The sequence below is a fragment of the Pleurodeles waltl genome, chromosome 11, assembly GCF_031143425.1.
Source record: "Pleurodeles waltl isolate 20211129_DDA chromosome 11, aPleWal1.hap1.20221129, whole genome shotgun sequence".
Classification (NCBI taxonomy): Eukaryota; Metazoa; Chordata; class Amphibia; order Caudata; family Salamandridae; genus Pleurodeles; species Pleurodeles waltl.
Genome location: NC_090450.1, coordinates 929,160,048 through 929,180,445, shown reverse-complemented (window position 1 = coordinate 929,180,445; position 20,398 = coordinate 929,160,048). Strand labels below are relative to the sequence as shown.

General features: G+C 50.4%; 1 protein-coding gene across 1 annotated transcript in view; it reads right to left on the bottom strand.

The window, feature by feature from the left end:
* Positions 1-20,398, bottom strand: part of DNAH10 (dynein axonemal heavy chain 10) — a 1,282,131-nt gene that overhangs the window by 1,108,317 nt on the left and 153,416 nt on the right. The window lies entirely within an intron of this gene.

Below are 20,398 nucleotides of genomic sequence, written 5' to 3'. Positions count from 1 at the left end.
CATGTTGACTTAGTCATTTTCTCTCCACCAGCACACACAAGCTGTGAGGCAGTGTGCATGTGCTGAGTGAGGGGTCCCCAGGGTGGCATAAGACATGGTGCCCCTTGGAGACCTTCCCTGGCATCAGGGCCCTTGATACAAGGGGTACCATTTACAAGGAACTTATCTGTGTGCCTGGGCTGTGCCAATTGTGGAGACAAAGGTACAGTTTAGGGAAAAAACACTGGTGCTGGGGCCTGGTTAGCAGGGTCCCAGTACACTTTCAATCATACCTAGTGTAGGAAAATGGCTCCCTGTTGCAGATACCCCCCACTTTTTGCCTGATATTGATGCCGACTTGACTGAGAAGTGTGTATGGTCTGGGAGTTTGTCAAAACGAACTCCACAGCTCCATAATGGCTACACTGAATACTGGGAAGTTTGGTATCAAACTTCTCAGAATAATAAACTCACACTGATGCCAGGATTTATTACAAAATACACACAGAGAGCATCTTAGAAGATGCCCCCTGTATTTTACCCAATCCTTCAGTGCAGGTCTGCCTGGTCTGTGCCAGCCTGCCACTGAGACGAGTTTCTGACCCCCTGGGGTGAGAGCCTTTGTGCTCTCTGAGGCCAGAAACAAAGCCTGCACTGGGTGGAGGTGCTTAACACCTCCCCCCTGCAGGAACTGTAACACCTAGCAGTGATCCTCAAAGGCTCAGGCTTCGTGTTACAATGCCCCAGGGCACTCAAGCTAGTGGAGATGGCCGCCCCCTGGACACAGCCCCCACTTTTGGCAGCAAGTCCAGAAGAGATCATGAGAAAAACAAGGAGGAGTCACCTACCAGTCAGGACAGCCCCTAAGGTGCCCTGAGCTGAAGGTGACCCCTGCCTTTAGAAATCCTCCATCTTGGTTTTGGAGGATTCCCCCAATAGGAATAGGGCTGTGCCCCTCTCCCCTCAGGGAGGAGGCACAAGGAGGGCGTAGCCACTCTCAAGGACAGTAGCCATTGGCTACTGCCCCCCCAGACCTAAACACACATTTGAGTTATAAAAAAATCGTTCATAGTTTCATAAGTTTGAGGTCTGATCCTAGGAGTAATGAGTTTTAGAATTTCTTAACCAGTAGATCTGAAGAACAAGTTACTTACCTTTGGTAATTTATTATCTGGTGGAGACAGGATCTAGCCGCAGATTCCTTACTTTAGAACCTTCCCCAGGAGGGAGCCTGGATCCGGAAACTTTTTTCCCCATAGTACATCTGCGCTTTGGTAGAGGGTGTTGTGCAACTCTGTATCAGTATTGTCCACCAGATGTGAAATCAGCAGAGTCCATATACCTCCCCTTACTGACGTGACAATGTCAGTTTCTTTTGTGACTATTTTCCATGCCTAAAACCTGGAGCCACACATAAATCGAAACAGTGTGCTTTGAACAAAACCCTTGTGTCAATTAATCACCAATTCTTAACTATAAGTGTTGATTTCCATAACAAAATCTTCAGAGACCAAATAGGAGCAGGGAGGATGGGAGGGATTGTTAAGGAATCTGCAGCTAGATCCGGTCTCTACCAGATAATGCATTACCAAAGGTAAGTAACTTGTTCATTTTATAGAGATTCCTTACTGTAGAATCAGATACAAAAGCATAGTAACCCAGAGGAGGGACTGTGAACTGAGACCTTCAAAAAAAGTCTCCAAGTATCACAAAACCGGTTTGGAACAAGAGAATAAGACTGGACAATCAATAATTAAGGTGAGTAATAAAACACTATGACATCAAAACCTTTGGAAGGAACCACAGGTAAATACAAACATAGAACATGAAAAACAAGTGAAAAAGCACAACCATGTTAGTATGTCCAATACATGTGAGAAGTGACCCAATAATATTGAGAGTCTCTAGCCAGAAGAAAACCAGTCTAGTGCAAGAGAGACAGACTGAGCATTCATAAGAATACCTATGAGGAAATACATCCTTGTTCGTAAAATAACTCTGTACAGGACCACAGTAATAAAAGTTCATAAAAGCATAAATTGCATGGAGATAGTATTACCAATGATTGCATAATAATGTAGGTGAGCCTTGACATATTTAACAACCAAAGACCCGTGGAAACAACCACATAAAAAGAGTCATAAACATTCAAAAACATGGAATAAGGACAAACCATGTTAACATGACCAATTGGTGTCAGAGGCGAACTATAAACTACTCGCTCACCTAAGGAGATATGAATCCATGCAATAACACCTCATCAATACTGTGGAGAGGACCATAGCAATGATATCAAAAAAATAAAGACAATATGAGTACAAAGTTCTACCCATGACTGTAGGACAGTATTATCAAATAAGATAATGAATATAAATGTATTTGTTCTTATATGTGGATAGAAACTGCATGTATGACCCAGCGAGCATCCTATGGAAAAATACCTCTTACCATATAAAGGTATATTGTACTGGATGTACACTATAAGATTCATATAGAATGTTTAACTCTTGCAGAAAAAACACAGAATGTCTCTTTTTAACAAGGAGTTGAAGACAACAGTAACACCCATTTGACATATAAATATACTTTTCCCCAGGAAAAGAAGCTACAGATGACAAAAGATATTCAAGACTTCAAGAATATATATATATATATATATATATATATATATATATATATATATATATATATAATTACCTAGTGGTGGACGCCACTAGGTATTTATAGTTAGGATCATGTTTCCATAGAAAAAGCGGTTTTTGACATGCCTATATCTTTGCCACCGTTTGGCGAATCTTCACAAAATTTTCCCCCAAAAAAGTTTGCCAGTGATTCTTGATATACATGGAAAGTTTCAGGGTGATCTGTCAAGGGGGGGTAGAGAAAAATAGGGGAGATCAAAAAAGTTGTGTTTCCTATGTTAATTCCCAAAGGACCTTTAGACATGACTTCAGCCCGAACCGGTAGACAGAATTAGACCAAATGTGGCAGAAAGCTAGCTTTCGGTACGCAGATTGTGCTTTCCCTTATTTGGTGTAAATCTGTCCAGTAGTTTTGGGGATATAAAAGGGAAAATACATTTGTATATCTCTGGCTATAAATAAATAGTGAGTATTCACTGATTTTCACGAATACACGCATGAATAGAAGAGCTGTAATTGGCTGGGAGCAACCTGACTAGAAAATTGTGCCATTTTATGTTATCGGAGAGGGTCCCTGGGGCTGAAAATAGAAATAAGTGGTTTAAGGGGTCAAAGTGGAGGTACCCTGACCGCAGGGTTGTGATATAGGGGTGCTTTAGGGTAAAATTATGGGTTTCAAATTAATATCCTTGAATATTCGAGGATATGCAAAAAAAAGACAAAAAAAAAAAACATTCACACTCATTCTTCCACTAATTCATTCACAGATACATGCACTCAGAGACTTATGCCCTGACTCACACATCCACTCAGACACTCATGCACCCACTCAGACTCACACACCCACTTTCAGACCCACTCAGACACGCACCTATTCACCGATCCACTGACAGAGACAGCCCCTGTGGCCAACCCCCGCTGTGCGCAGCACAGGGTTGGGTCATTATAAGGTCTTGTGTCCAGGGCCTGGCCTTTGGCCATGCGCAGCAGTGGTTGGATTAACGTATAGTACTTAAAATTACTTTATGTTTAAAAAACATAGAAATTCACTGAAAAAAACAAAGGTTACAGGGACTTTATAGTTAGGTTCTGAATTTACTTGTACAAAACCATAGAATTTCAGCAGTTATAGTTAGTACTACCAATCTCTTGGTGGCACCAGGTTTGGGTTCCCTTGGTTCTGAACTGCAGAGGTTGTCTTCCCAATATACCTTGTGGGTGCCACTGACATCCCCTGCTTCTTGGAGGACAGCTTGCTGCCTCAACCCTTCCAGTGTGGGACAGGTTTTTTGTGTCACACTGAACTCCTCCCTGGCACGCCCACCTGCACCTAAGCGTTCAGCTGTATCAGCTTTCAGCTCCTCAGGTGTAGGTTCTGCCAATGGGGTAGATTCCTCCTTCTCAAAGGGGAAATCTTCACTGGTGGGTGGGGTAGGGGCAACTTTTTGCCTTTCCTAACCTTGGGTTTTGGAAGTTCTTGTGCCAATGTTCCAGGCTCCAAGTTGCTCTTTTTGCTTCTTGGCCTGTGCCCTAGTCAAAGCAAAAATATGCCCTGGGATGCCCAGCATAGCTGCATGGGCCTCCAACTCTACTTCAGCCTAAGCTGAAGTCTCTGAGTCGCTCCCCAATAGACACTCTACAGGTAGGTCTGTGGACACAACTTTTTTTAGGACCACTGACCCCTCCTGCCCCCCAGCTGAAATCCACAATTGCCATGGGGTGGCACACGGTATTGTTGTGGGCATCAGTCACTTGGTACTGATGACCAAGTAGGTGTTGCACAGGGAACACCATTTTTTCAGTCACCATAATGACAATGGCACCTGTGTCCCTGTAGGCCTCTACCTGAACACCACATATTAAGGACTGCTGCCTGTACTTTATATTAAGGGGACAGGCAGCAAGGGTGGCAAGATCAATGCCCCCAACAGAGACTAAGACAGCCTTTGTTATCTTTCTGACTAAACCAGCCCCCACTACACTTCCTAAAGTGAGCTCAGCTACACCCTTGGATTGGTTATTGTTACCTGACCCACCACTACTGATATTACTAGGGGCACTAGTGGTAGAGGTGGGGGTTGTAGTGATGGATGAATTGATGCTTTTGTTAGGGTAGGAGCCATCTCCTGGCCTATGGCCTTTGTTTCTTCAAATATAGCAGAAAGGTTTTTTGTTATGGGAGGAAGATGTTTTAGACCCACCCCTAGAGGAATTTTGTGGGCCTGATGAAGACTCATTGTTTTTATCTTTGTCCCTACCTTTATCCTGAGACTTACCTGCTTCCTCTTCCTTCTCTTTGTCACCCCCCGTATGAGCTTTTCTGCTCACCTATTACTGACCCATTTGTCTGCCTTCTTTCCCAATTCTTGGGGAGAGGTCAGATCTGAGTCAACTAAGTACTGGTGTAACAAATCTCAAAATCAGATTGTACAAGCCCTGATAATCACAGATTTTGCTGCCATGTAACCAGCCTTCCAAAGCTTTAACAGAGCAGTCCACAAACATCAACCCAAACCTGGGAGGATTCTTCCCTGATCTTCCTGAACTTGATCCTATATTGTTCAGTGGTGAAACCAAACCCATCTAAGAGTGCAGATTTAAAAACTGTGTAGTTATCAGCATCTTCCTTCCCGACAGTGAGGAGTCTATCCCTTCTTTTGTCACAGAAGGAGAGCCAAAGGATAGTGTAGTGAATCCTAGTTCGTTTTAATGGGATAACAGGAGTTAGCTTAGCCTCTGGCTTGCAGACTTGTGTCCCCGTCACCTAGTGACTTTTAACCTACTTAGCTTGCTCTGTCTTAGCCCATTTAATTATTTAATTCTTCTAAGATGGCTGCCTTGTTTATAGTTAGGCCACTTGTTATGCTTTGCATTATCAGTGTCACCGCACTAAGGCATCAAGATCAAGCAACAAAGACAAACAAACAGTAGGTGTTCACACTTAGGGATTTTCCCTCTCTATACTTTCGAGGGATTTTTTATATTAATTGCCATCCCAAGCATGTCTGTTATCTATTGTTTGGGAACACACCTACGTCAGGGGTCCTGGTAGATCTGTATAAATAAATCGCACTTTAAACAGATAATCAGAGGGATTCCGACCAGAGGACATCGCCACCATTGCTGATATCAATGCTGCATGTCGTCTTGACGCTGACCCAGTCTACGTGTCCCTGGGGATTCTGAGATAGAGACCTCATTCCAAGGTAACAATGGTTGGGGGCTCCTCTCATGGCATTGGCAGATTGGGTTTAGAAAACCCAGCTCTCCATTAGGTAGGAGGTTAGGCCTCTCACATTAGGGAATTAGGGCATATTATATCTGGTATGTCTTTTACATGCATTGCAAGATGGTGGGGGTCTTTGTAATAATGACTCTCATCTTCACAATTCTGTTGCTTGCATTATTCATTATCTTAATCATTGCAGCCCATGCAACTTATCGCAAATTGCAGTTATGTTAAATAAAAACTATCTAAACTTTACTGCATCTTTGTCATTGCCTGTGTTTATATGAGACATGATATATCTGTGAGAAAGGGGTAATCTCCGTTAAACCACAACACTCCCTGAGATGTCTTATTCTCGAGTCCATGCATAAAGGCTGCCACAAATCACCTTTTACTATTGTGTTTCTGGTGAGGTGCTGCTAATGAGCCGGTAAGGTTGGGACAACAGTTGCGACTTGTTGTAGGATAGGCATAGTCGCCTACAAACAAAAGTACTGTCATCCTTTAGCCAGCAGTCTTGCCTAGAGCAAGAGTCCAAACTACGACAATAGCAGCCTACTGTCTCTGAGGGACCCTTTGTACCTTACAAGCCCTCTCCAGAGCAGTGAACCCCTTGGAAATATCATCCCCCCACCTTGTAGGTGGGAACAATCTTGTTGAGGTTTCTGGAGTCAAAAAGAGTCCTCCCTGAACCTAGGCTCCCTGAAACTAACCCCTGACTCTGTCTCTCCACTGCCAAGGCCTCCCTATCTAGGGCTAACTGCTGCTGCTGCTGCATCCTCAGCTTGGCCTCCTCCAGTCTGGAAGTGCTGACAAAACTCTGAAGCTTTTGGAGTCCTCACAGCTCCAGGCCGAGTTGGGATGTTGTGATTTTTTGGGACAGAAGCAGGTAGGCCAGCAAGGTTTACACCAAAAGTTCACCAGTCGTCCACATTTCTCACTCCCTCGCCTCTTGTCTTCTTTTTCTTGGGTCAGATGAAACTGTTCTTCTGGTGTCAAAGGCCTCTTAATCAATTTGGGGGTGTTCAGGGGAGTGCAGAGTAGTAGCTAATGAGCTACTTACTCTTGGCGTGACTACGCCCCGTATGACCACTTCCTGTGGGAAGTGGGCAGAACCCTGTCCCAGAATTCCTAGTTCCACCAAAATTTAGGATGGTGGAACTCTTCTTTAAGTATCCACTTCGGGCATCCCACCATAGGAGTGTGGCTAGCCCAGAGAAGGAACACACCTACTGCACAACTAATTTTCCCACCTGTCCTTGTGCCAAGTGGGCCTCGGGGCAGGGGGTAGCAACTCCCACGTCTGGGGAAGCCGGGGTCGCATAGCAAAGGGTCTTTGATGTCCCTGGCCTTGATATGCAGATTCACTAGCCATCCTGCTGGAGTAGGTGATAACTCCTTCCTCCAGGCAAGCAGGCTCTAACTTCCAAGGGGTCAGAAACATACCTGTGGTGGCAGGCTGGTTGGTACCAGTCTGCCAGCACAGTAAGAGAATAGTAGGCGTCAGGGGGCATCCCTTAGGTGCCTTCTGGGTACGAGTCATAATAAATCCAAGGCTGGCATCAGCCTGGATTTATTAAGAGGAGATGTTTCATACCAAACACTACAGGGTTCAGTGAAGCCATCAGGTAGCTGGGGAACTCTCCCCTAAATGTGGTTGCGGGTAAAACTTTATACCCCACAATTGGCATACTGGTGCACCCATGTAAGTCCATAGTATATGGTACTTGGCTACCCAACGTATTTGACCACCAGAGGTCTCCCATGCAATAGCGGCTCGTGGGGTGGCACCCCGGGGGGTGGGGGATTGAGAGGAGGAAAAATAAATATTTAAAAAAAAACCACTTACCTTCTCTGCCGCTGCGCTCCGCTCCTCTGCTCCCTCGCTGGTGCTGCTGGCACCGGCTCCCAGCCTGCCCTGCGCCAATCCAGACGCTGCTCAGAGCAGTGTCAGGATTGGCTGGGAGCACCCAAACTAGGCACTCTCAGGCAGACTGGGAATCTGTGCAGCCTAGTTGCCGGGCTGGAGACAGCCCGGTGCACATGGGTTTTTGGCCGTCTGGAGACGGCTGGCCAAACACACATGTGCTCCGAAGGGTAGTGCTGCTCGGCATCCCCGTGGCCCCACCCCCTTTACCAGAAAACTATCATAAACAACAAAGTTTATGATCGTTTTCTGGTAAAGGTTTTACAGCTGCTGCTGCTGGTAGGTGGGCAACACTCCTCTTCCCAAACGGAGGAGCCGCGACTACTCTCATGGGCTGCAGCATATATTCTACCACCCATGGGAGCCCATGCAAACTGTCTACAGACCTGCCTTTGCAACCTGCGTGAAATGGTGCATGCACCCTTCACTTCAAAAATAAGGCTTGCATTATAGCCCACTGATCCCACTTGGACACTGTAAGTCACCCCTCTGGTAGATCCTTCAGCCCAAGGACAGAGTGCATGTTCTTAAGTGTGAGGATATTCCTGCATGTATAACCCTACAAACCCCAGACTCCATTCCCTGGGCTTTGTAAGTGCAGGGAAGCCATGTTAAGGGATGCAGTGGACACTAGTCAACATGAGCGGACTGACTACATTATGGCTTCTCCAAACCTCGGCATGGTATCAAACATGTTGGAATCAGGCTACAACACTGATTCCAGTGCTACTTGCATGATCCCATGTACTCTGGGAGTTCCTAAGAGCATCTCCCAGGTCTGCCTGTGCAGCCTTATGGGTTCTGGCTGCCAGCCCACGCTGTTGCTGACCCCAGACACTGTTCTGCTCTTCTGCTGATGAGCCCAAGCCATGAGAAGGCAGAAGGAAGGATTTCCTGCATTTCCTGTGACCCCCTCTCCCTTTGAAATAGGTATCTCTGGGCTGCAGTGTGATGTCCTCTGAGCGCCACCAGACTGCTTTGAAGGGCCCATTTGGTGCCCTCCTTACATAATCCGGTTTGCACCAGTTCAGGAACCCCCTGTTCCCGCAATGGATCAAAACTACACAAAGGACAAGGGAGTGACCACCCCCCTGTCCAGCTCCACCCCTATAGAGGTGCTCTACGAGGTGGCCAGTTGATTCTACCATCTTGGACATAAGGTGGGCAAAAGCCCCTGGGAGCATCTGACTGGATAGGTCAGATAGATGATGTCTCTAACCTCCTCTGATAGATGGGTCACTGAAGAGGGTGACCAACCCCCTTTTAAGGTTACTTTAGTGTTCCCCTGAGGGTGGGTCCTCAGATTTGTCAAGCCAGGCTCTTCAAGGAACTCTCTGCAAGACATATTCTGCTCCTGGCCTCCGGAGCTGCTGCTGGTCTTCTTTTGGAACTGAAATAAGACTATGGGGGTCATTACAACATTGGCGGTATAAGGCGCTTACCGCCGTGCAGAAGACCGCCAATACACCGCCGCGGCAGACCGCCACAGCTATTGTGACACACATCACGGAATCCGCCGAAATTCAGACACCCACACAATACCGCCACACCAAAGGTTAGCGATAAACTGGCGGAAACACATCCTCCACCTCCACGCCAACAGAAACACGCCCATGCTATTACGACCCGCGAATCCACGTGGCGGTCTTTCAACCGCGGTATTCCATTGGCGGTACACACCGCCGCGCTCAAAATACACACACATCTACAAAACACCGCCACATTGGACATTTCGAAATACACACACCTGATACACATACAAACAACACTCCCACACACCCAACACAATATAAAACACACACCCACATCACCCACAAACCCCTACAACAAGAAATTCTGAGAGAAGGCCAGAGAGACAGCACAGCTATTGACAACCCCATCACACAGAGGCACACAACACCATCACCCACACTACATCCACGCACAAAATACCACATACCACTACATTCACCACACTCATCAACACATACACCACCCCACACATCACCCCATGTCACGCCAAAGACACCCCCGCTTCTCCGAGGAGGAGCTCAGGGTCATGGTGGAGGAAATCGTACGGGTAGAGCCACAGCTATTTGGCTCACAGGTACAGCACACATCAATAGCCAGGAAGATGGAGCTATGGCGCAGAATAGTCGACAGGGTGAACGCTGTGGGACAGCACCCAAGAAATAGGGAGGACATCAGGAAGAGGTGGAACGACCTACGGGGGAAGGTTCGTTCCACGGTCTCCAGGCACAACATCGCAGTGCAGCGGACTGGCGGCGGACCCCCACCTCCTCCCCCACAACTAACAACATGGGAGGAGCAAGTCCTGACCATCTTGCATCCTGAGGGCCTCAGAGGAGTCGGTGGAGGATGGGACAATGGTAAGTCAAATCTTAACTATCACATCCCCCACCCTACTTGCATGCTATCCCACACCCCCACCCTCACACCCTCCCCTATCACCCCAAATCCTCACTAATCTACCCATGACACCAACCACCCATCCCAACACCAAGCCCTGCATGACAAAACTAAGCATGGGCACCCCTCACTAAAGCATGCCCACTGCACATACCCAGTACACCCCCGCAACCATCATCACACAAGCCCCCACACAGGAATGCCTGCACTGGGGTACACAAACACCCACCCATTGCACACCATAACACACACACATGCAATAATCATGTTCTTATACCCCTGCAGGAACCCGAAGGACCGTCACCACACCAGAGGGTCCAGGCAACACCACTCCACCCCCAGAAGAGGCCCACAGTGACGACAGCAGCTCTGCCCAACTGGATCCTGATGACCAGCCCGGACCATCGTGGGCCTCAGGACAGTCGGTTCCCCTTGCCCAGCCACAGCCCAACACCGAGCTGCCACCCTCTGGTAACACCAGCACAGCACCCACCCAGCGGGCCCAAACCTCCCTACCCAGGACAGGTCAATCAGCGGTGTGTCCACCACTACAGGGCACCCAGGCTAACCCACCACCCCAACAACAACAGGGACCTGGGGGCAGTGGTAGTGGGCACACGGTCCCGGGGACGGAGGCACAGGAACACAGGGGAACTGGCAGGGCTGCTGTGCGACAGAGGGAGGACAGGCCTAGGGAACCAACTCTCCACGAGGCCCTCTCCTCCATTATGGGAGCATACCACCACTCCCAGGAGACGATGGCCACGGTCCTGGACAAGTTGCAGGAGACCCTGCGTCTGCAGGACGAACTGTATTTGGGGTTCAGGGAGGAGCTCAGGACCATCAGCTCCGCCCTGGGCACCATCGGAGGGGTGCTGACGGACATTCAAAAGACCCTGAGGGACACCATGGCACTCCAAGGGGCCCCTGACACTAGCCAGGACGACGAACTGCCCACCACCTCCGCCGGCGCTAGTGGACAGGACGCCCCGCCACAGGACCAACACACCAGCACCCCACCCCCTGCAGACGGACAACCACCACGCAAGCGGGCCCTGAGATCCAGGAACAGGACAGAGCAAGATGGCAAGACTACCGCCAGGAAATGAGACCACCCTGATTGTCCCCCCACTGTCCCACTTTGTCACCCTGTCCAGACTGGAGCTGCCCCAGATCCACTTCCAATGCCCAGATGGGCAGTGCACCTGTGAGACTAATAGACTGGACTCTGCCATGGACATTCCTCCACCATCACCCATCCCCATTTTACAACCTTCCTTGATTTCTTTTGCACTTAAATAAACACCCTTGAAAGTCCAAAAAATCTGGAGTCAGTCTATGATTTGGAACTTTGTATTATCAATTACAGTGTCATAATGGGTTACCCATTGTAAGGCTAACATACCAATGTCACACATCACAAGCCCTTCAAGGATGCAAGCAGTTGACACGTAGGTTACCACACCTGTGAAACTGAAATGGAAGGGTACAACTCAATTAACAAATAGTGAGTGAAATGTAGGTACAGGATAGAGGTAGACGTGTGAAAGTTAATGTAATGTTAAACCAGAAAATGTTCTCTGTGTGTCACTGGAAATATTGCTGTATGACTGACTCCCTGTTGTCGTTTTCTTCATCCTCAGCTTCATCCTCATCACTGTCCACTCGCTCCACAGGCTCCACAGCTGCCACAACACCGTCATCTGGATCATCCTCCTGCAGAAAAGGCACCTGGCGTCGCAATGCTAAATTATGGAGCATGGAGGAGGCGATGATGATGTCGCACACCTTCTTCGGTGAGTAGAATAGGGATCCACCTGTCATATGGAGGCACCTGAACCTGGCCTTAAGAAGGCCGAAGGTGCGTTCGATAACCCTCCTAGTCCGCCCATGAGCATCATTGTACCGTTCCTCTGCCCTGGTCCTGGGATTCCTCACTGGGGTCAATAGCCAGGAAAGGTTGGGGTAACCAGAGTCCCCCAATAGCCATACACGGTGCCTCTGAAGTTGACCCATCATATCAGGGATGCTGCTATTCCGCAGGATGTAGGCGTCATGCACTGAGCCAGGGAACATTGCATTTACCTGCAAAATGTACTGGTCTGCCAAACAGACCATCTGGACATTCATCGAATGATAATTCTTCCTGTTCCTGTACACCTGTTCACTCCTGCGGGGGGGGACCAGAGCTACATGGGTCCCATCAATAGCACCTATGACGTTCGGGATATGTCCAAGGGCATAGAAGTCACCTTTCACTGTAGGCAAATCCTCCACCTCAGGGAAAATGATGTATCTCCTTACGTGTTTCAGCAGGGCAGACAACACTCTGGACAACACGTTGGAAAACATAGGCTGGGACATCCCTGATGCCATGGCCACTGTTGTCTGAAATGACCCACTTGCAAGGAAATGGAGCACTGACAGCACCTGCACGTCAGGGGGGATTCCAGTCGGATGGCGGATCGGTGACATCAGGTCTGGCTCCAACTGGGTACATAGTTCCTGGATTGTGGCACGGTCAAACCGGTAGGTGATGGTGATATGTCTTTCTTCCATTGTCAACAGGTCCACCAGCGGTCGGTACACCGGAGGATTTCCGCCATCTTCTCATATGTCCCAGCTGACGGTGCCTAAGAAGGACAACAGCGAAGAACCAGTCACTATTCCTCCAGGTATGTACCCACAGTTACACACAAGACTACACCAGACAAAAAAGCCTTCCTGTATGTGTGTTGAGTATAGGCCTAGCTATGCGTGACGCAGTAGTAAATGAAGCCATGTGGGCCCCTGACATGGCGGCTGCCTGACCTCTAAACTGGGACAATGGGATTGTGGGGTAACTGTGCTGGCGTTGCACACCGTTGCGGTAGGCGGTCGTAGACCGCAGCGCAATGCTGCATTGGTTAACATTGGACCCTATGGGTCCCAGGAGCCAATGAACAGGTGCGCCGGCGGTGATGATGCGCACCGCCGCGGACGTCACCGCCATTTTCTATCTGTTCAATCACTAGATACCTGACCTTCGACAGGAGAGGACCTACACTGCTAGTGCTGCTGTGACCTTGGTCTGGAAGCGACAATGTCTGCTGCGTCTGGGGAAAGGGCCCCTGCCTTCACTGCACAGGAGTTGGAGAAACTTGTGGATGGGGTCCTCCACCAGTACACGCTACTCTACGGTCCTCCAGACCAACAGGTTAGTACACAGGGTGCACGTTGTATGGGCTAGGCCTGGGTGGAGAGGGCTGGGTGGAAGAGGGAAGGGGGCAGAGTACATAGATCAGTTATGAATGGGAATGAATGGGCCACATGGCCAGAGTAGGGAGGGGGCCACTCACATTGACGGTGCAGTTGGTAATGACTGTTCCTCTTTCCTTGTGCATGTCATGTAGGTCAGCGCCCACCAGAAGAGGGACATTTGGCGTGCCATCGCCAAGGAGGTCCGGACCCTGGGGGCCCACCAGAGACGGGGCACCCACTGCCGTAAGAGATGGGAGGACATTCGCCGCTGCAGCAAGAAGATGACGGAGGCTCAGCTGGGGATGGCCTCCCAACGTGGGAGGGGTGCCCGTCGCACCATGACCCCCCTGATGTTCCGGATCCTGGCGGTGGCCTACCTGGAGTTGGATGGGCGCTTGAGGACATCACAGCAGACACAAGGGGGTGAGTACAACGTCATTCAGTGGACTTTGCGTGCAGTGGAGGGGTCTGGGTGGGGGAGGTGGACTGTGGGTGTCCCTAGGCCAGGGCGAGTTAGTTAGGCAAGGCCCCTCCGTAATGTAGGCCATGTGGCACTCAACCCCACCTCAGCAGAGTGGCAAGTTGAGGTATAGTTGCCCCTGTGGCATCCATGTGCGCAGATTTACACCATTGCCATGTAGGCCATGTCCCAGAAATTGCATGTGCAGAGGTCAGAAACACGGCATAATGCAGGGAGCTGCTGCGTCTGTCTTGTCCGCCAACGGTAGCGGCATGCCATGCACTAAAACTCTCTTTCTTATGTCTCCCCCCCTTTTCCTGCTCTCCCTGTCCTTTTGTACATCAGCATCATCAGGCGGAGGTACAGTGGCACCGGAGCACGAGGGAGCTGCATCCCACATGGCCATGGAGGGCCACACCACAGACTCTGAATGCACCAGTGGGACGGAGGGCGAGGGGAGCTTCACGTCGGCCACCGGATCACCAACCAGCGACACAGACTCGTCCGCCGATGGGAGCTCCCCTGTGGTGGCGGCACCACCTGTGCGCCCCACCTCTACAGGTACAGCCGCCACCTTCCCTACCAGCACCGCCCTCCCAGCAGCCCCTTAGCGTTCGCCCCGTGCCCGCTCACCCAGGAGGGTGGGCATCACCTTCGCCCCAGGCACCTCAGGCCCTGCCCCAGTCACCCCTGCTGCCCTCAGTGAGGAGGCCATTGACCTCCTCAGGTCACTCACTGTTGGGCAGTCTACCATTGTGAATGCCATCCAGGGTGTAGAAAGGGAGTTGCAACACGGTAATGCATTCCTGGAGGGCATTCATTCTGGTCAGGCTGTCCTTCAGCGAACCCTGCAATCTCTGGCCTCAGCACTGATGGCAGCCATTGTCCCTGTGTCTAGCCTCCCCCCTCCAACTTCCTCCACCCAGACCCAATCTCCTGTACCCCAGCCCATCCCAAGCACACCTACAGACCAGCATGTACACAAGTCAACACACACAAGTAGCTTAAGCAAACATAGGCACCATACACACCACAGGCACTCACGCAAGCCTCACCCACATACAGACACAGCAACATCCACTGTCTCCACTGTGTCCCCCTCCTCCTCTTCTCCCTCCTCCCTCCTCCCTCCCAGTCTCGTCTACACACACATCTGCATGCACCACATCTACAGGCACTAGGACTCGCACCAGGACACCCAGCACCACAAACCGCTCACCTGCACTCACCACCTCCACTCCCATTTACACGTCCCCTGTGTCCTCTCCCAGTGTGTCTGTGACGCCCCCTCCCAAAGTACACAAATGCCGGCAATCACTCACCCAAAATCCATCCACCTCACAACAGCCTCCAGTACCTGCACCTGCACCCAAAACACCTAAAGTGACACCTACTACAACCACCTCCTCTTCCTCCACTCCCAGACCCCCTCCAGCTACCCATCCCAGTGTTCGTCAGAAACTGTCCCTCTGTCAAATTGACCTTTTTGCCCCCACCCGCCCCCCTCCAATTCATCAGTCCCGTCGTAGCGCCTCAGCCAAAAAGCCTCCAGTACCAGTGGTGCGTGTTCCAGGTTTTTGGAGTGCACCGGCCACCAGGCCAGGCAGTAGGACCCGGAGCCAAGGCACTGGCAGCCCACCCCCTGTAAAGGCTCTGAAAATGGAGAGTGGACGACGGGACCGTCTTAAGACCCCTGGTGGGACAACAAGTGACATGGGATCGAAGGGGATTGGTGAGTCAGCTGTAACTCCAACAAAGGTGGGGAAGGTCCAGAGGAAGTCTGCCCAGCCTGTTGTGAGTGTCACAGCGGAGAAGTGCGCCATCATTTCCGGCGGTCCAGACACAACCGCCAGCACCGTCGTCACTGGTCCAGAGACCACCGCCAGAGTCACAGCCCAGGAGGGCACAGGTATCGTCACTGGTCAGGAGACCACCGCCGGAGTCACAGCCCAGGAGGGCACAAGTATCGTCACTGGTCAGGAGACCACCGCCGGAGTCACAGCCCAGGAGGGCACAAGTATCGTTACTGGTCCAGAGACCACCGCCGGAGTCACAGCCCAGGAGGGCACAAGTATTGTCACTGGTCAGGAGACCACCGCCGGAGTCACAGCCCAGGAGGGCACAAGTATCGTCACTGGTCAGGAGACCACCGCCGGAGTCACAGCCCAGGAGGGCACAAGTATCGTTACTGGTCCAGAGACCACCGCCGGAGTCACAGCCCAGGAGGGCACAAGTATCATCACTGGTCAGGAGACCACCGCTGGAGTCACAGGCCAGGAGGGGCCAGGATGCCACAGCCCCGCTGGGCAATGATGGAACGTTATGCCACACACCAATGCCCAGTGTAGAGATCGTCATGCCACACACCAATGTCCAGTGTGGAGATCGTCATGCCACACACCAATGTCCGTATCAGAACCGCCATGTAAAAGCACTGCAGAACAGGGCAAAGACCGCCATGGCAAAGCACCGCTGAACAGGGCAAAGACCGCCATGGCAAAGCACCGCTGAACAGGGCAAAGACCGCCATGGCAAAGCACCTCTGAATTGTCCTGAACCGCCATGGCAAAGCACCGCTGAACAGGGCAAAGACCGCCATGGCAAAGCACCGCTGAACAGGGCAAAGACCGCCATGGCAAAGCACTGCTGAACTGTCCTGAACCGCCATGGCAAAGCACCGCTGAACGGGGCAAAGACCGCCATGTCAAAGCACCGCTGAAACGGGCAAAGACCGCCATGGCAAAGCACCGCTGAACTGTCCTGAACCGCCATGGCAAAGCACCGCTGAACAGGGCATGCACCGTGTAGGAATGAATGGACCGCCACATCAGGCATCCTTATCCCATGTGCAGCTGGGACAGTGACAGGACCGGTACTTTCACGTGGAGACTCATCCAGTCTGGGTACCAGTCCCCCCCAGAACCAGTGGAGACTGTTATCCACTTGAGAGACTGTGGCCTTACACTCCCCAGGATGGCACAGTGGGCAAACCACCCACTGTAGAGACTTGAGAGACTGTGGCTTTGCACTCCCCAGGATGGCACAGTGGGCAAACCACCCACTGTAGAGACTTGAGAGACTGTGGCTTTGCACTCCCCAGGATGGCACAGTGGGCAAACCACCCACTGTAGAGACTTGAGAGACTGTGGCTTTGCACTCCCTAGGATGGCACAGTGGGCAAACCACCCACTGTAGAGACTTGAGAGACTGTGGCTTTGCACTCCCCAGGATACATCAATGGGCATGGAGCCCCGTCGTGGATCTGGCTTCGCATTCATCTGGCTGAGGTGCCCCCCCCTTCACTTCCCCCTGAGGTGCCTGTTTTATTTCTATCTGATGCCCCGGCAGTGTTCTCTCCGATTTTGGTCAGGTATCTATTGTAGGCCTCGCCCATGCATTTTTGGACTGTTGGTGCACAGACATTGTTGTGTACATATCTGCACTACTTCTCGGATTGTATGTGTAAATAAGAGTGATTTTGAGATATATATATCTGTATATTTTTGTATGACATGTATATTGGCACATTACAATGTTTGCCCCAATTTCGCATTGTCTTTTCATTCTTCCGGGGGGATTGTGGGTTGTTACTGTTATTTTTGTGACTGCATTGGTGTGTATGTTGAGATATGCGAGGGTGGGGGTGTTTGGTGGGTGTCCCCCTAACTTTTGCCTCCACCGTGTCGTAGGTGCAGTACTCACCGGTATCTTCTGCGCCTACGTAGCTGTTGGTCGTAAAGGAGCAGGAATACAAGCGCAGGGAGTATTTGGAGTTCGGGCTCCATGGTGTCCTAGTTCCTCGTGGGATGTGTTCAGGTGAGCGTTTTCCCATAGCAAAAGCTGTTTCCGCCGTGTTTTTATCTGCAGTGAATCTGCCCCGGAAAAGGTGGCGGATTGGCGGGTTGTAATAGTGTGGGCGGTACATTGTCTCCCACCTGTCTGTTGGCGGTAACCGCCGCGCTGTTTGTCTGTACCACTGTGGCGGTCGGAGTGTTAAAGTGGCTGTCTTTGTTGGCGGTTTCCGCCACGGTCATAATTCCCTTTTTTTCCGCTGGCCTGTTTGCGGTCTTACTGCCGCTTTAACACCGTCCGCCAGAGTTGTAATGACCCCCTATATCCAGTTGTGAGGGCTCCCACTACATTGTCTCTTCAGCTCCTGCAAGATTTCTGCAACATCCATGTCTGTGCATCCCCCAGGGTCACAAGGACTCTGCCTGCATCCAAGAAGCAAGAAGGAATCTCTCTTGGAGTGAAGGAGTCACTCCCCTGGATCCGCAGGCATCTCAAGACGACAACGACCGACTGGTGGATTCTGCTGTCCCCTGGACAGTGAAAAGGCTCTGATCCAGGTGGTGGTTCTGTGGTCCTCTCCAGGTCCAACTTGTCTTCTGACTAACTTGGGAGACGGTGCTGCAGCCACTGGAACGGACCCCCTGGGCACTGCGACTGTTGCTCTTGCCAAGGCGTGTTGGCTCTTCCTCCAAGAGATCCTCAAGCTCCAAGAAGTCCCAGCTTCCAGCACTCTGCAACTCCAAGGTCAGCTTCCACTCTGCATTTCCTGTGACGTGGGACTCCTGTTTTGTTGTGCTGCTGAGGCCTCTCTGTGTCTCCCTATGCCTGCTGCCAGTGGGTCCCTTTTGGGGGCTCCTCTGACTCTGGCTGGCTTTCCTTTCTGCTGAAGGCCTGTCCTGATTCCCTTCCAAGGGTTGAGTCACTAGGACCTTGCTGGTCCTCAAAAACTTGCAATCTTCCTTGCATCAGCTATTTGCATTTGCCAAGGCTTGTTGGTGGTCCTGCTAGCTACTGACCCTCCTGCAATCCGGCAACTGACGTGGGACAGGCTCATGGGTGACTCCAAAGATCTTCTGTACCCCCCCAGGACTCCACAGCTGGACTTCTTCCTTCACCATCCTGCAGGAATTTCACCTTCAAGACGATGGGCATTGCCTACCCGCACCGCCTGTACATCTCCGACTGGTCTGGACATAGTACCCTTCTTTTTCAGGTTCCTCAGAGTCCAGAATTCACCCATGGGTTCCACCGACCTGGCCCACGGATCGCGACAGCAACTGGACAATCGAGGCTTCCATTGACTTCAACGAGGGCTTCTTTTGCCACTTCACCCCGATGCACCTGGGTTCCCTATGTGTAGGTATTCCAGTCTTATGGGTATCCATGGGTGGGGGCACTCTCTAACCTTCTTTGTGCCAACATGTTTCCCCGGGGTCCACTGGGAGGGGTCATGAATCCATAAAAATCCAACTGTGACTATCCTGTGTTAGCCTATAGGACACCTCGAGAGCCACTCTGCATCCGGGCACCTGTGGGATTTCTAGTACTTACCTCTGGTAATTTCCTACTCCCCCAACCGCTGGGATTCTAATACACTTACCTTAGTTGGGCACCTCCATTCTTATAACACATTCTTAGTATATGGTTTGCACCCCCCCCCCCCCCCAGGGTCTCTTGTATTTCTATGCTTTTCCTGCCTGTTGCAAAGTGTATATTTCGTGTATAGATATCTCCAAGTTGAGTTATACCAATGTTAGTATAGCCCTAGTGTTGTAATAAAGAATACTTTATTTTTGCAAAACCTGGTGTGGTTATTTCTTGTGAACAGTTACTGACTGACTACTGTGGTATTACATATGCTTTACACTCTTCCTGGATAATCTTTAACTGCGCACCACAGCTACTCCCAGAGAGCTTTTGCTATCCGGACACCTAACACTTTCACTAAGGGTTGCCTGGATTCAGTAAAGGATGCCGCACCATAGGTGTACTCCATAAACGGAGCCTGCCTCCTACATAATGCACCCTGTGTTAGAGCTCTAAGGCATGCTGTAGGGGTGGCTTACATATATTTAGATGCAGTGAGTGGGGCATGGCACATTAAGGGTGTGGTGTGCCATGTTCTGTTTTTTTACCTGGCTTGCATCAGGACAAATAAACTGCAATCGCAGCTGCAAGCATCTTTTTAAGGGGGTCCCTGAGGGTGGCACAACACATGCTGCAGCCCATAGGGACCCTCTCCATTACCCAGGCCCTAGGTACCTGGAGTATCATTTACTAGGGACTTACAGAGGTACAGGAGGCTGTGCCAATTGTACACATTTTAGCTTGTTTTAGGGAAAGAGCACTGGCACTGGGAATCTGTTTGGAAGGGACCCAGTGTACCTCAGTTAAGAAACCTTGGTACTCATGAGTAAAAAGTGGGGGGTGACCATGTCCAAAAGGGGCACTTTCCTATACTGGAAGATATTAGTGAGTTTGGGGTTATGTAATAGTGGCGTTAGTGGTGAAAAATACGGAATTGTAAGATGCTGTTTAATTTTGAGCCAAATTTTCCCGAAGTGTTGATGACTTTCAGCCTGATCTTTGTGAATAGTTTTAGATCACATTTCTCAATAGGTGTTCATTAAAGTTAAATAAATTCTAAATTGAATATCCAGAGAATGCATTAGGTAGATACAAAGATTGCAAACGTTTACCCATAGTAGGCCAATAATATA